This window comes from Protomyctophum parallelum, assembly GCF_964188405.1.
Source record: "Protomyctophum parallelum genome assembly, chromosome: 20".
Classification (NCBI taxonomy): domain Eukaryota; kingdom Metazoa; phylum Chordata; class Actinopteri; order Myctophiformes; family Myctophidae; genus Protomyctophum; species Protomyctophum parallelum.
In genome coordinates, this window is record NC_139718.1 from 2,069,409 (window position 1) to 2,085,654 (window position 16,246).

Below are 16,246 nucleotides of genomic sequence, written 5' to 3' on the forward strand. Positions count from 1 at the left end.
AGACCTGGAGGAGACCTGTCTTTGATCCAGACCTGGAGGAGACCTGTCTTTGATCCAGACCTGGAGGAGACCTGTGTTGATCCAGACCTGGAGGAGACCTGTGTTGATCCAGACCTGGAGGAGACCTGTCTTTGATCCAGACCTGGAGGAGACCTGTGTTGATCCAGACCTGGAGGAGACCTGTCTTTGATCCAGGCAACAACGCCTGCGTTCCTCACTTCACGTTTGCAAGGCCTTTTATACGTGCAGTCTCAGAAGACACAACACATTGACATGAGATAAGGAAAATAAAAAACACCTACAATTTTATGAAAATTATAAACATTTTTTTTAATACCCTGTCGACATCATGTTTCATTTTCCATGGCAACGGTTTACAAAGCAGAAAGCACGCACATCCCAAACAAATGCAATACCAGATGCGAGGCGCCGGACACAAGATACATACAAATCACACTTGTGTGAAGTGAGGGGCGCTGTATTATCATGCATCATAATAATCAAATCAAATCATCATCATGGAGTACACACACACACACACACACACACACACACACACACACACACACACACACACACACACACACACTAAACTGGGCATAGATGGGGATAGCAATCTCTGTGTTGGGCATCGCGCACAATTAATGAATAGGGCGGAGACCTCCGTTCCGGGCCCTCAAGGTGTTAACACCCAGGCTCTTCCTCAGATTTTGATTCATACAATTTGTAAAACAAAATACAAAAAATAAATGCATGATAATACAATTCTTTACAAATATAATGGTGCCTGTCTGCTACACGTGGTAATGTGTTGTACAGGTCTGTGGTCTCTGTGTCACACTGTTCACATTGATAGGGTTTCTCTATTGCCCATGTGTGCAGGGCTGGTGACGCTGTAGGCCGTGATTTGTAGTAAACGCCTTTCCACACAACTCACAGTGGAACGGTCTAAAGCCTGTGTGCACGAGGCTGTGAGCTCGTAAACTGCTAGGCTGACTGAAGGACTTCCCACACTGGTCACATCTGTGCGGTTTCTCTCCCGTGTGAGTCATCCGGTGTGCTTTTAAGATGGAACAAGTGGTGAAGCTTTTCCCACACTGGTCACAACTAAAAGGTCTGTGTCCTCTGTGAAATCTAAGGTGGACGTTCAGGTGGTCGTTGTTCCTGAAACTTTGGCCACACAGTTCACAGTGGTATGGCTTCTCCCCGGTGTGGATGCGCTGATGGCTCTTGAGACCAGAACTTTGAGCAAAACCTGTCCCACATTGTTCACAACGGAAGGGTTTTTCTCCTGTGTGGAATCGCTGGTGTGTTTTAAGCAGGCAATTCTGGGAGAATTGTTTTCCACACTGGTCGCAAAGGTAGGGTTTCTCTCCGGTGTGAATTCTCCGGTGTGTTTTAAGATGGGACATCTTTGAAAATTTCTTTCCACACTGGTCACACTCGTAGGGTTTCTCTCCAGTGTGCATTACGTAGTGTTTTTTAAGCAGGGACTTCGTAGGGAAGTTTTTTCCACACTGGTCACAGCAGTGGATCTTTGGCGGTTTGGCCACGCTTATTCTGTGTTCATTCACAGCTGAGCAGACGTAGAGATCGGACTGACGATCAGACCCTGGGTTGAAAACAAAGATGAAGGGAATATAGTTGAGAGGTAGAAAGACTTACTTAGGCTTTGAAAATGTTTAATGACTAAATTAACACGCATTCCATATGCAATACTTTAGTTTATTTGACAAAATAGTGAATCATTCCATCATAATAGTTTGTCATAATGGCCAGTATATATTTCAACATGTTTTATCTACACAACTAGTGCACTAACCCTGCAGTGGTGCAGTGTTGTTTCCATCGAAACTAAAGCTATGATGACTAAAACTACGACTAAATATAATGACAATATCGTCAAAACTAGACGGAAATGTTAGGAAGGGACTAGTGGACAAGAGATCCAGTATATGTCATTTTACAATTAGTTGCATGCTGAAAATAGCAGATCTACAAGCTCACAACGCGTCGCAGCGCGTTGTGGGCTTGTAGATCAGCTCTTTTCAGCAAGTGAAACAAACTGTCATTACGCCGGCATCAAGGCCCGCCAAAACACATTAATTTTGTTCGACTAAAATCAACTGTAGATTTAGTTGACTAAAATCTTATGATGTTTTTTAACTAAATTAAAACTATTCAAGAGACCATGACTAAAACTAAAACCAGAATCTGCTGCCCAAAACAACACTACAGTGGTGTAAGTATTATAAAACAACACTACAGTGGTGTTATTTTTACTTAACTTCTGTGCTTAAGTACACTTTTGAGTTACTTTGAGTATTTCCAGTACTTGTATTTCTACTCCACTATTATTCCATCATAATAGTTTGTCGTATAATTCAACATGTTTTATTTATCTACACAACTAGTGACCTAACCGTGACATAATAATCCATGAGAATGCTTCATTATGACATCATGATCATGGAAATAATACTAGAAAAGCATGAACAAAATGTGAGACATTTACAGTTCACTCAAAATGTACAACTATTCTATATAAAAAAGGCCAGAGAAAAAGTGCAGGATTCCAAACAGAAGCCAGATTAAATCATCTTGAATACACATAACAATAAGAGAGAACCGGACTAAAGAGAGATGAGAGACAGTCAGTAACTCACTGAGGTATTGGTGGTCTTTGGATTCCTCCCGTTCAGCAGAAGTGTCCCTGGTATCAGTGGGAGGGCAGAGAGAGTTCATCTTGGCCTGAAATCTGGACTCCACAGTCAGTCAGCTCTGGTTGAAATCTGGACTCCACAGTCAGTCAGTTCTGGTTGAAACGATCGGTGTCCTATGGAGGAGTTTTGTGGAGAAATGTCAACTACAAATTAAACTCCTTTATGCTAGTGAGCCTGAGGTACTTTAGCCTGAGGCTAAGTGTGGACACTGGACAAGGATGGACACATGCACACCGCACAGACGAACAGTCTGGTGAGATGTAGGAGAACCCTAGGCATGAGGCAAACCATAGTCCTATAGAGACCTCAGTGCCTGCAGTCCCCCAAGAACACACAAGGCCGAGGGAGCCTCCTGTTGGTTCAGGCATGACAGAAAGGACAGTGGGCGGGTCTGTGGGGGGTTCCCTGGGCGAGGTGGTCGCTGGGGTGTGGTCAGCACTGGTTTGCTGCACCTGGCCAGCAGGTCACTGCGTTCCCTGTTGGCCGGGTGTGGCCAATGCTATAGCTGGTTTCACCTCGGTGATGGCTGTGCCCGGGGCGCCCCTCCACAGATTTGTCTATAGCTGGGGGCCTGGAGGAGAGGGCAGTGACTTGGCCAAATCACGGCTGACCCGCCAACTGGAGAGTGTAGTTTGTTGAGGGTTGAAACACTCTAAGACGTTTGGAGACCACCTGATGACCTCTCTTCCAGGTCAAGGCTTCATCCATTAGAAATGGATTATAATCACATCGTTGATGTATTTACAAACGGTAACCTTCCGGGCTGGAATGTAGAGTAGGCCTAGTTGTAGCTGTAGCTGTTCTGATGGTGCTGAGCCCCTACTAGCCTGCTCTAAGGGTCAAGTGTTCTGAACCCAATTGCTGTCTACTATGCTAAAGTGACACAGATACATTCCCGGTCTTAATACAATTTACAATTTAGGCATTTAGCAGACGCTCTTAATCCAGAGCGATTTACATTTAAGCAAGAACAAAAGCATGGGAATACATCACATAAAAGCATTTATCATGAACATGCGTAAGCTAAGAAGGTAACAGTGGAATATCTATATGATGAAACTATACATACACTATACATAATATAGTGGGTTAAATGGGGGGAAACTTCAACAGAGAGAAACGTTTATCTCTTTTTGCAAGTGTTGCTTTTTGTAGAGATGTGAAGTGTGTGTTGTGTGTGTGTGTTGTGTTCTAATCATTTGAATGTTAATTAAAACATTTTGAATTACAGAATGTTGTCTTTGATTCTGTTCAGACTTACTTTCAAGTGTTTAGGGGAAAAAAGTGCTTAATGACCAATTCCCATGATTCTGTTACTACTCTGACATTAGTTCTGGAATGTGTTGTTAAGCTAGCTGTCAGTGTTCTAACTGTTAAAACAAGTGTTTTTAAGGTTCACTTTACCCCATTGATGTTTCTGCTCTGTCTCACTTTAGCCCAGCCCTGGGCTAAAGTCAGGGACAAATTAGCCATTGGGACAGTGGGGCCGTGGCCCAGGGGCCCTCATGGGGGTTAATCCGTCCCTGGCTAAAGTCAGGGACACCTGACCACTTTTAAAAAAAACAATCATATTTTCACTGCCCTTTGTCTTGGATTCATTCTAATCATTTCCATTTTTAGGAAACATCCCAAATGAATGGGAAATATGTTAATTTGACTGATATATAATTTTAGCTCGCCTACAGGGGAGCAAATGTAAAAAGTGTCTCACATTACCCCCGTCTCCCCCTTCTGTAATTCTGCAAACCGTTAATACATATTTCAATCAAAACTCTCTCTCTCTCTCTCTCTCTCTCTCTCTCTCTCTCTCTCTCTCTCTCTCTCTCTCTACACACACACACACACACACACACACACACAAGCACTCTATTGACTCGGACTTACCCGGTTTTGTTGTTAAAGTTAGTGTTCGCCACAGCAGCAACAGCCATGCAGCGCCCGAAGTGTTCAGATAGAATGTGAGCAGTAAAGTTGCATCTACTGCGCATTGTGCGGCTTTTAACAGCTGCTCATATTCTGTAGATAGGCTGACATGAATGAGAAGGAGACGCACTGCGTCATATTGATCGCGGCACAGATGGCCATCTGTGCCGCGATCAATAAACCAACCCCGGATGTGATCTAGTTCCTCTGGCTGAGTGTGTGCGGTGCCGTGCCGTTCTGTGCTTTAGTTCTCCCGGCTTCGGCTTCTACAGTTTGTCACAATGAGGAACTAACTGTCAGCTAGTTCCTCATTTTGACAAACTGTAGAATACTAGCAGAACTCAACTGACAACTAACTGACTCAACGGACGGTGCGGTGCAACCGATGACAAGATACCGCTGTAGCCTGGCTGGCACACAAATGCTATGTGCGCGCACAGAAGAAGAAGAAGAAGAAATGCGTTCTGGTAAATCAAGTTTACCAAGGGTAACTGGACTAAGCATCAGATACTTGTTTACAGCCAGGCCCACATGGAGCATTTCATGGTAGTGGTTCAATGCCTTGTCCAAGGGCACTTCAACGGTGGTAATTTTAACGTGTCGGACCGCTGATTCGAACTGGCGACCTTCCGATATCTAGCCCGCTCCGCAATCCACTCGGCCACCGCTGCCACACACACACACACACACACACACACACACACACACACACACACACACACACACACACACACACACACACACACACACACACACACACACACACACACACACACACACACACACACACACACACACACACACACACACACACACACACACACACACACACACACACACACACACACACACACACACACACACACACACACACACACACACACACACACACACACACACACACACACACACACACACAACACACAACACACAACACACAACACACAACACACACACACACACATCAGCTGACCACTCTAAGCCATAGTGCAATAAGAGAAGCAAAATGTAAACTTATGTGAACTCGGTAAGGTTGTTGTATAGTGTAATAATGTTATTTCATTATATTATTATTATATATATATAATATATTATTATTATATTTCATTATTATATTTCATTATTTCAATATTTTTAATTGAATTTAATTGTTCATTCAACCTGATATTATTAAGTTAAGTTGATACAGGTATAATAAAACCAAACCAAAGCTCAGTCCAGTTTCTTTATAAAGCAGTTGTCAAACATTTACATGTCAACAATAAGGGCCATTATCTGAAAAGATTTTGACCCGGTCGGTCCCCCAAGAAGAGATGATTTAGTTTCTCAATATCTTTACAAACATTTTCAAAAGCTCACAATTATGAGTCTGCGACAAAGCTCATAATTAAATGTCTATTTTTGAATAACCGCATGCTGAACGTATAAAATAGGGTTAAAGTATATTGTGATGCTATATTAATAATTTAGCTGGGGGTCCCATATAGCCTCGGGAGCCTTTTGGGTCCCTGAATACCAGCCAGTTTGACAACCACTGGTTTAAATAACTGATAATATTATTAATACACACAAAAAGTTAACTGACCTGTGTGTGTGATCTCAAAGCTGCCATGAAGACAGTCTGTTATGGAGACTTGTCCTACCTTACTTTTTGTCCATTATTGTTTGCACACAGCGTTGTTTATAAAACAAAACTCCAAAACGATCAGCTTCGCTGTGTGTATGTGTGTGTGTGTGTGTGTGTGTGTGTGTGTGTGTGTGTGTGTGTGTGTGTGTGTGTGTGTGTGTGTGTGTGTGTGTGTGTGTGTGTGTGTGTGTGTGTGTGTGTGTGTAAATAAATCAGTGTAAATGTAAGAGTTCAATATAACGTAAATAAAACTATTCTCTTCTTATTTCTTCTTTCTATTGTGTTGTGGACTTGTTTATAATTATGTCAAAAAACTGTTTGCTGCCGTCCTCGCTCACGCGTGTGCGTGTCCAAACATTTTCCCCCTGTCACACCCTCTCTCTCTTCCTTATCTAGAGGTTCCATCCTGCTGTGTGAGCTGTGGGACTGTGGCAAACTATTTCATAGCCCAAACAGCGGGGGGCAGCAACGAGTGTCCAAGCAAATCAATAAATAAGATAGAAATAACTAAATTGGCTCTAACACAGTCTGTGTGAGTCTAAATTTACTGCCCTTTTGTTTCAAAGGAATGGACATATTGTGGTTGGATTGATGTGTCAACATGCTTGCTGTTTTCTTGGTGCAAAATGTAAATGAGTCTCCATAAGAGGAAGTGGTTGTCATGTCAACATTGGGGGTGGGGAACTACAGTAGGCTACCTGCAGGGTGACTTTATTTCCTGTGGCGAGTAAACAGGACAGAAGTCACACAGATATGCAGAGGGAAGTCTTTTCACAGTTTAAACAGGACAGAAGTCACACAGATATGCAGAGGGAAGTCTTTTCACAGTTTAAACAGGACAGAAGTCACACAGATATGCAGAGGGAAGTCTTTTCACAGTTTCAACAGGACAGAAGGCACACAGATAATGCAGAGGGAAGTCTTTTCACAGTTTAAACAGGACAGAAGTCACACAGATAATGCAGAGGGAAGTCTTTTCACAGTTTAAACAGGACAGAAGTCACACAGATAATGCAGAGGGAAGTCTTTTCACAGTTTAAACAGGACAGAAGTCACACAGATAATGCAGAGGGAAGTCTTTTCACAGTTTAAACAGGACAGAAGGCACACAGATATGCAGAGGGAAGTCTTTTTACAGTTTAAACAGGACAGAAGTCACACAGATATGCAGAGGGAAGTCTTTTCACAGTTTAAACAGGACAGAAGTCACACAGATATGCAGATAGGGAAGTCTTTTCACAGTTTAAACAGGACAGAAGTCACACAGATATGCAGATAGGGAAGTCTTTTCACAGTTTAAACAGGACAGAAGGCACACAGATATGCAGAGGGAAGTCTTTTTACAGTTTAAACAGGACAGAAGTCACACAGATATGCAGAGGGAAGTCTTTTCACAGTTTCCACAACCCACCTCTGTTGAAAACTACAGTGACGGTCACGTTGCTCTCCTCGTGTGCTCATTGTAATGCCTATTGCATTCATACACACATACTGGACACGGACACAACAATGAGGGGGACAAACATTTTCATTCTCTATACAAAAGAAATGTATTCTTATATATTAAAGTGCTAAACGTGTATGCTAAAAGAACTAAACAAAAATCTACTTTTCTTTGGATAAATGGGGTGTAAGAAGACTCATGTTAGTTACAGTCACTACCTTTTTTTTATATATATTTTTTTTTATCCCACGATTTTGTAACCCATTTTTCACCCCTGTGTCAATCATCTAATGTGATCCTGGGCTCTACACACCCTCCACCAACCTAGTCCCCATATATGGGGGACAAGGGGAGAGCAACCTATAGTCCCCATATATGGGGGACAAGGGGAGACCAACCTAGTCCCCATATATGGGGGACAAGGGGAGAGCAACCTAGTCCCCATATATGGGGGACAAGGGGAGACCAACCTAGTCCCCATATATGGGGGACAAGGGGAGACCAACCTAGTCCCCATATATGGGGGACAAGGGGAGACCAACCTAGTCCCCATATATGGGGGACAAGGGGAGACCAACCTAGTCCCCATATATGGGGGACAAGGGGAGAGCAACCTAGTCCCCATATATGGGGGACAAGGGGAGAGCAACGGACTTGAACTCATGCTTCCTTCATGCCTGAGTGTCCAAGTTGCTCCTTTACACCTGACAGGGGGGAGTTTCCCTGGTTGGACGTAGCGCGTGGAAGGAACACGTTATTCCAACCAGTTCCTTTCCCCTCAGGCGCCCCGGCTGGCCAGGGGGAGGCAGTTTAGAGACCAGGATTACTGCATGTTTTTTGTGAGGGTACCTACCCTAGGGGACACGGGGAGAACATGTGAGGGTACCTACCCTAGGGGACACGGGGAGAACATGTGAGGGTACCTACCCTAGGGGACACGGGGAGAACATGTGAGGGCTGGGTACCTACCCTAGGGGACAAGGGGAGAACATGTGAGGGTACCTACCCTAGGGGACATGGGGAGAACATGTGAGGGTACCTACCCTATAGGGGACACGGGGAGAACATGTGAGGGTACCTACCCTAGGGGACACGGGGAGAACATGTGAGGGTACCTACCCTATAGGGGACACGGGGAGAACATGTGAGGTTACCTACCCTAGGGGACACGGGGAGAACATGTGAGGGTACCTACCCTAGGGGACACGGGGAGAACATGTGAGGGTACCTACCCTATAGGGGACACAGGGAGAACATGTGAGGGTACCTACCCTAGGGGACACGGGGAGAACATGTGAGGGTACCTACCCTAGGGGACACGGGGAGAACATGTGAGGGTACCTACCCTAGGGGACACGGGGAGAACATGTGAGGGTACCTACCCTAGGGGACACGGGGAGAACATGTGAGGGTACCTACCCTAGGGGACACGGGGAGAACATGTGAGGGTACCTACCCTAGGGGACACGGGGAGAACATGTGAGGGTACCTACCCTAGGGGACACGGGGAGAACATGTGAGGGTACCTACCCTAGGGGACATGGGGAGAACATGTGAGGGTACCTACCCTATAGGGGACACGGGGAGAACATGTGAGGGTACCTACCCTAGGGGACACGGGGAGAACATGTGAGGGTACCTACCCTAGGGGACACGGGGAGAACATGTGAGGGTACCTACCCTAGGGGACACGGGGAGAACATGTGAGGGTACCTACCCTAGGGGGACACGGGGAGAACATGTGAGGGTACCTACCCTAGGGGACACGGGGAGAACATGTGAGGGTACCTACCCTAGGGGGACACGGGGAGAACATGTGAGGGTACCTACCCTAGGGGACACGGGGAGAACATGTGAGGGTACCTACCCTAGGGGACACGGGGAGAACATGTGAGGGTACCTACCCTAGGGGACACGGGGAGAACATGTGAGGGTACCTACCCTAGGGGACACGGGGAGAACATGTGAGGGTACCTACCCTAGGGGGACACGGGGAGAACATGTGAGGGTACCTACCCTAGGGGACACGGGGAGAACATGTGAGGGTACCTACCCTAGGGGACACGGGGAGAACATGTGAGGGTACCTACCCTAGGGGACACGGGGAGAACATGTGAGGGTACCTACCCTAGGGGACACGGGGAGAACATGTGAGGGTACCTACCCTAGGGGACACGGGGAGAACATGTGAGGGTACCTACCCTAGGGGACACGGGGAGAACATGTGAGGGTACCTACCCTAGGGGACATGGGGAGAACATGTGAGGGTACCTACCCTAGGGGACACGGGGAGAACATGTGAGGGTACCTACCCTAGGGGACACGGGGAGAACATGTGAGGGTACCTACCCTAGGGGACACGGGGAGAACATGTGAGGGTACCTACCCTAGGGGACACGGGGAGAACATGTGAGGGTACCTACCCTAGGGGACACGGGGAGAACATGTGAGGGTACCTACCCTAGGGGACATGGGGAGAACATGTGAGGGTACCTACCCTAGGGGACACGGGGAGAACATGTGAGGGTACCTACCCTAGGGGACACGGGGAGAACATGTGAGGGTACCTACCCTAGGGGACACGGGGAGAACATGTGAGGGTACCTACCCTAGGGGACACGGGGAGAACATGTGAGGGTACCTACCCTAGGGGACACGGGGAGAACATGTGAGGGTACCTACCCTAGGGGACACGGGGAGAACATGTGAGGGTACCTACCCTAGGGGACACGGGGAGAACATGTGAGGGTACCTACCCTAGGGGACACGGGGAGACAGTCACAGTCCATACAGTCACTACCTTAATTGTTAATAAAGTAAGGACACTGCTGAATGTGATAATGTGTGTTGAATATGTGTCTGTATGCTAATGAGCCTAGACGGATCTGAGCTCAGCGCTACTTGTCCTCCCCTGCACCCCAGTGTCTCTAATAATAATAATAATAAAACTTTATTTGTACCTTTCATGACATGAAATGCAGCTCAAAGTGCTTTACAGAACAATGGAGAATAAAAGAAAAGCAAGGCAACGACGTTAAAAAAACAAGCAGTAATGCAATACAGTGAGGACATGAATAAAAAAAAAAAAAAAAGATCAATTAAAAGCAATGTTGTAGAAGTGGGTCTTGAGCTGTGCTTTACAAATGTCTACAGAGGCTGCCTGTCGAAGGTACAGTGGGAGCTTGTTCCATGCCGACGGCCCGTAGAAGCAAAAAGCTGCTTCCCCGTATTTTTTAGTTGCCATTTCTTTTGGCAAAGCGAGCAGGCCAGCAGTGGAAGACCTTAGGGGGCGTTTTGGGACATATTTAGGCAGGCAGGTGCGAGACCATTGAGAGCTTTATACACAAGTAAAATAATTTTCATAGTAGGCTAGTATAGTAGTGAGACAACACTAATAATGTCTGTCTCTTCATACTTAATACACTTGTGAATGTCAGCCTGTACACATTTGTCACTGCTGTAAAAAGTGACATTGCTTATTATATCACATGACAGTGATACTGTCACGGATGGAAACTGTCACAAGAATTGTGATATGACACTTAAAACATTCAAGGACCAGCTGTAGCAGGGCTGGGCAACTTTGACGATGGAGAGGGCCACTATATTTCCACACTCACTCCCTATAGGGCCATATATTACTGTCGTAACAAAAATAATAAATAATTCTGTGCTTGTAGATCGGCTATTTTTGCTATATTCAAATTGGAATCCTGAAAATTTACATTTTTATGTCATTTCAAATGCCTTTAATTATACGTGTGTTGAGCATTGAGCGACTCATTTAGACTGAAGTAATTAAAGCAGGTCATGTTTGCATGTTGTGGAATTGTAAACAGCTGAAACCAACATTATATCAGTATTCTGATGTTAACCTGAGGGCCACATTAAGTGAAGGTGGGGGCCGCATGTGGCCCCCGGGCCGCCAGTTGCCCACCCCTGGGCACTGGCACACTTAATAGTGAAGCCACTGAAATAGCTCATATTGTACCAACCTCTCATCACACCAATGACAGACCGCATCTCTTCACTACAACAATGCCATATGATATGCAGCACATTGACTCACTGTAGTCACTAACTAGTTTACTTTGACTCACTTTAACCCTGGTTCATTAACACATTCTGACCTGAGATCAGTTTGACTCACTTTAACCCTGGTTCATTAACACATTCTGACCTGAGATCAGATTGACTCACTTTACCCCTGGTTCATTAACACATTCTGACCTGAGATCAGATTGACTGACTTTACCCCTGGTTCATTAACACATTCTGACCTGAGATCAGATTGACTCACTTTACCCCTGGTCCATTAACACATTCTGACCTGAGATCAGTTTGACTCACTTTACCCCTGGTTCATTAACACATTCTGACCTGAGATCAGATTGACTGACTTTACCCCTGGTTCATTAACACATTCTGACCTGAGATCAGATTGACTGACTTTACCCCCTGGTTCATTAACACATTCTGACCTGAGATCAGATTGACTGACTTTACCCCTGGTTCATTAACACATTCTGACCTGAGATCAGATTGACTCACTTTACCCCTGGTTCATTAACACATTCTGACCTGAGATCAGATTGACTCACTTTACCCCTTCGTTCATTAACACATTCTGACCTGAGATCAGATTGACTCACTTTACCCCTGGTTCATTAACACATTCTGACCTGAGATCAGATTGACTCACTTTACCCCTGGTTCATTAACACATTCTGACCTGAGATCAGTTTGACTCACTTTACCCCTGGTTCATTAACACATTCTGACCTGAGATCAGATTGCCTCACTTTACCCCTGGTTCCCTGTTTCGGATTATGCCTCCGGTGTATGGGGTTTTCCGAACAATGAAAGTTGTAACACAATTCAAAATAGAGCCATACGGTCATTTCTTGGAGTTCATAAGCTCACGCCTATCTTGGCTATTAGCGGCGATATGGGATGGATGCCCGTAAATATCAGACACAAAGGTGAGATGTTGAGACTTTGGAATAGACTTGTTAATATGTCCGATGACAGACTGACCAAAAAGATTTTTAACTGGGACATTTCTAATGGTTACCCCTGGGCTAATGAAGTAAAGTCTTTATTCTTTAAGAATAATTCATCATTTATTTATTTAAATAGACTTCGCTGTAATATTCATGAAATACAGAACTATATGTTCCTTGGGTATAAGGAGAGTTGGGCTGTTGATTTATGGTACAAACCTAAACTAAGAACATATCGTCTTATTAAAAATAATTATGACCCTGAACCTTATGTTACACAAAATATATCCAAAGGTCAGAGATCTTTTTGTGCACAGCTGCATTCTGGGACCTTACCATTAGCTTTAGAAACGGGTAGATTCATTGGTACTCCTGAGGAGGACAGAGTGTGTCTAGTGTGTGATTTGAAAGAAATTGAAAATGAAATTCATTTTTTGTTTTACTGCCCTTTATATGAAGAGTTAAGACATGTATTGTTTTGTAAGATGACAACCATCTGTGCTGGCTTTTTCTGGTTGGAGGACTATGAGAAGCTGGAATTTTGTTTTGGGAGGGGTATTTTTGCTTTGGCAGACTTTTTATGCAAATCGTGGGAAATGAGGCAGAATGTTTTGTTTGTGTAAAAAAAATTATTTTACACAATGCAATATTGAAGCAATGTTGTGGTGTGTCCTGTAAGTCCATGTGGGCTGGGTGCCTTTGGTGCATGACACAGAAATAAAGAATCTAAAGAAAAGAACACATTCTGACCTGAGATCAGATTGACTCACTTTACCCCTGGTTCATTAACACATTCTGACCTGAGATCAGATTGACTCACTTTAACCCTGGTTCATTAACACATTCTGACCTGAGATCAGATTGACTCACTTTACCCCTGGTTCATTAACACATTCTGACCTGAGATCAGATTGACTCACTTTAACCCTGGTTCATTAACACATTCTGACCTGAGATCAGATTGACTCACTTTAACCCTGGTTCATTAACACATTCTGACCTGAGATCAGATTGACTCACTTTACCCCTGGTTCATTAACACATTCTGACCTGAGATCAGTTTGACTCACTTTAACCCTGGTTCATTAACACATTCTGACCTGAGATCAGTTTGACTCACTTTACCCCTGGTTCATTAACACATTCTGACCTGAGATCAGATTGACTCACTTTACCCCTGGTTCATTAACACATTCTGACCTGAGATCAGATTGACTCACTTTACCCCTGGTTCATTAACACATTCTGACCTGAGATCAGATTGACTCACTTTACCCCTGGTTCATTAACACATTCTGACCTGAGATCAGATTGACTCACTTTACCCCCTGGTTCATTAACACATTCTGACCTGAGATCAGATTGACTCAATTTAACCCTGGTTCATTAACACATTCTGACCTGAGATCAGATTGACTCACTTTACCCCCTGGTTCATTAACACATTCTGACCTGAGATCAGATTGACTCACTTTAACCCTGGTTCATTAACACATTCTGACCTGAGATCAGATTGACTCACTTTACCCCTGGTTCATTAACACATTCTGACCTGAGATCAGATTGACTCACTTTACCCCTGGTTCATTAACACATTCCCTTTCCCAAACTCGGATCCATTAACTGGAATGGATGGCTGGATAGACAGACAGTCACGGACGGACAGACAGACAGATGTGAAGGAACAGGAACATATGGATGACTGGATAGACAGACAGACAGTCACGGACGGACAGACAGACAGATGTGAAGGAACAGGAACATATGGATGACTGGATAGACAGACAGTCACGGACGGACAGACAGACAGACAGACAGACAGACAGTCACGGACGGACAGACAGACAGACGTGAAGGAACAGGAACATATGGATGACTGGCTCAGTGAAAGAGGAGGAGTTTAGAGCCGGCTGAGGGACACTCGCAGGAATACTGGACAACTCACCCCGGTGCGTGCCCGTTTTTTCCTCCCAGTGAGGGGGGTAACTTTGTAATATGCTATTGGCTGTTTGTATTCTTTTTGGAAAAATATAAAAAAGATACTCCTGTGGGAAGGCTATATTATTTGACTTATATTGAACCTATAAACAATTTAGTATTATTTAGTATAATATGTAAGGTTTTGCCCCCTCAAATGATACCTCGTCAGATAATCCCCACATATCCTACAACAACTTCTGTGAACAGACTTCACTGTAGTAGCTTCTCATAAATTATATTTGTACTTAGGCTGTTCTGCTGTCATGAAAGTTTATAGTTAGAGAAATTCAAAGTCCAGCCGTCTGCTGTCCAGCCTCTCCCACCCCTCACTGGGGAGAATTCTGGGAGGAAAACAGAAACGGGGCGAGTAGTCTTGTTACCGTGTGGGAAGCCGTACTTTTGTTGACCACTTTATACCGCTTATTTTGCTTTATTTTATTTACTTTGATTACGTTTGATCGCTGTGGCTACTTTGCTTTCTGTCTGAGCACCCTTTGAGTTATGCACCTATAGCTTCAACAAAACACCTTAAACGCAAACAGCAAAATCCTTTTGTTTGCGGAGCGCGTCTGACGACAACCTGGCCCGTCTCATCGCCTCTCAGCGACTTATTTATACATTCATCTCCTGTAGTCGCTCAACAGCTGGTACCGTACCGGGTACCCATACAAATAATGACATTTCGGTTCTGCCTATCGGTTCCTGACCTAAACGTGCAGTCAAGCACTATTTAAACTCCAATGTTTCATGTGTTTAAGAGGTGACAGTACTTCATTATGTGCAATGATGTCTTCCCTTTGTATTTAGGGTTTCTTCCTGGAGGCTGAAACCTTGACAGTCAAACTGTAATATAGTGACATCACACTATCAGCCCCTCCCCTAACCCCTCACCCTTTATCATACAACAGCTGTGGCTTCAGTTCAGGTGGATCACCGCCCATCAGGCAAACCAGGCATAGGTGGGCATGTCCACGGAAAAACCACATTTTAACAAATACTGTACAATATTTTGAAAAACATCTTCCTCCTTATATAACAATAAGACCTGACAAAGTTTCATCATCTTCATGGTTAACTTTAATCTACTGCTGTCGCTGGAAGTTATGATGTAATGAAGAAAGCAGGTAATCAAGTTATGATGTAATGAAGAAAACAGGTAATCAAGTTATGATGTAATGAAGAAAACAGGTAATCAAGTGAGTACTTTGGGTGGTGTGTGTGTGTGTGTGTGTGTGTGTGTGTGTGTGTGTGTGTGTGTGTGTGTGTGTGTGTGTGTGTGTGTGTGTGTGTGTGTGTGTGTGTGTGTGTGTGTGTGTGCATGTTGCAGTGGTGGAAAAAGTACTCAATTGTTTTACTTAAGTAAAAGTACCAATACTGCAATTTTAGAACTACTTTGTTTAGTACAAAAGTATCGGCATCAAAATGTACTTAAAGTACTACAAGTAAAAGTACTCATTGTGCAGAATATGCCATTTCAGTCACAAGTTAAAAATGTGTACAAAATCTATTGAAAATATCAGATCTACAAGCTTATAATTTGTGAGCT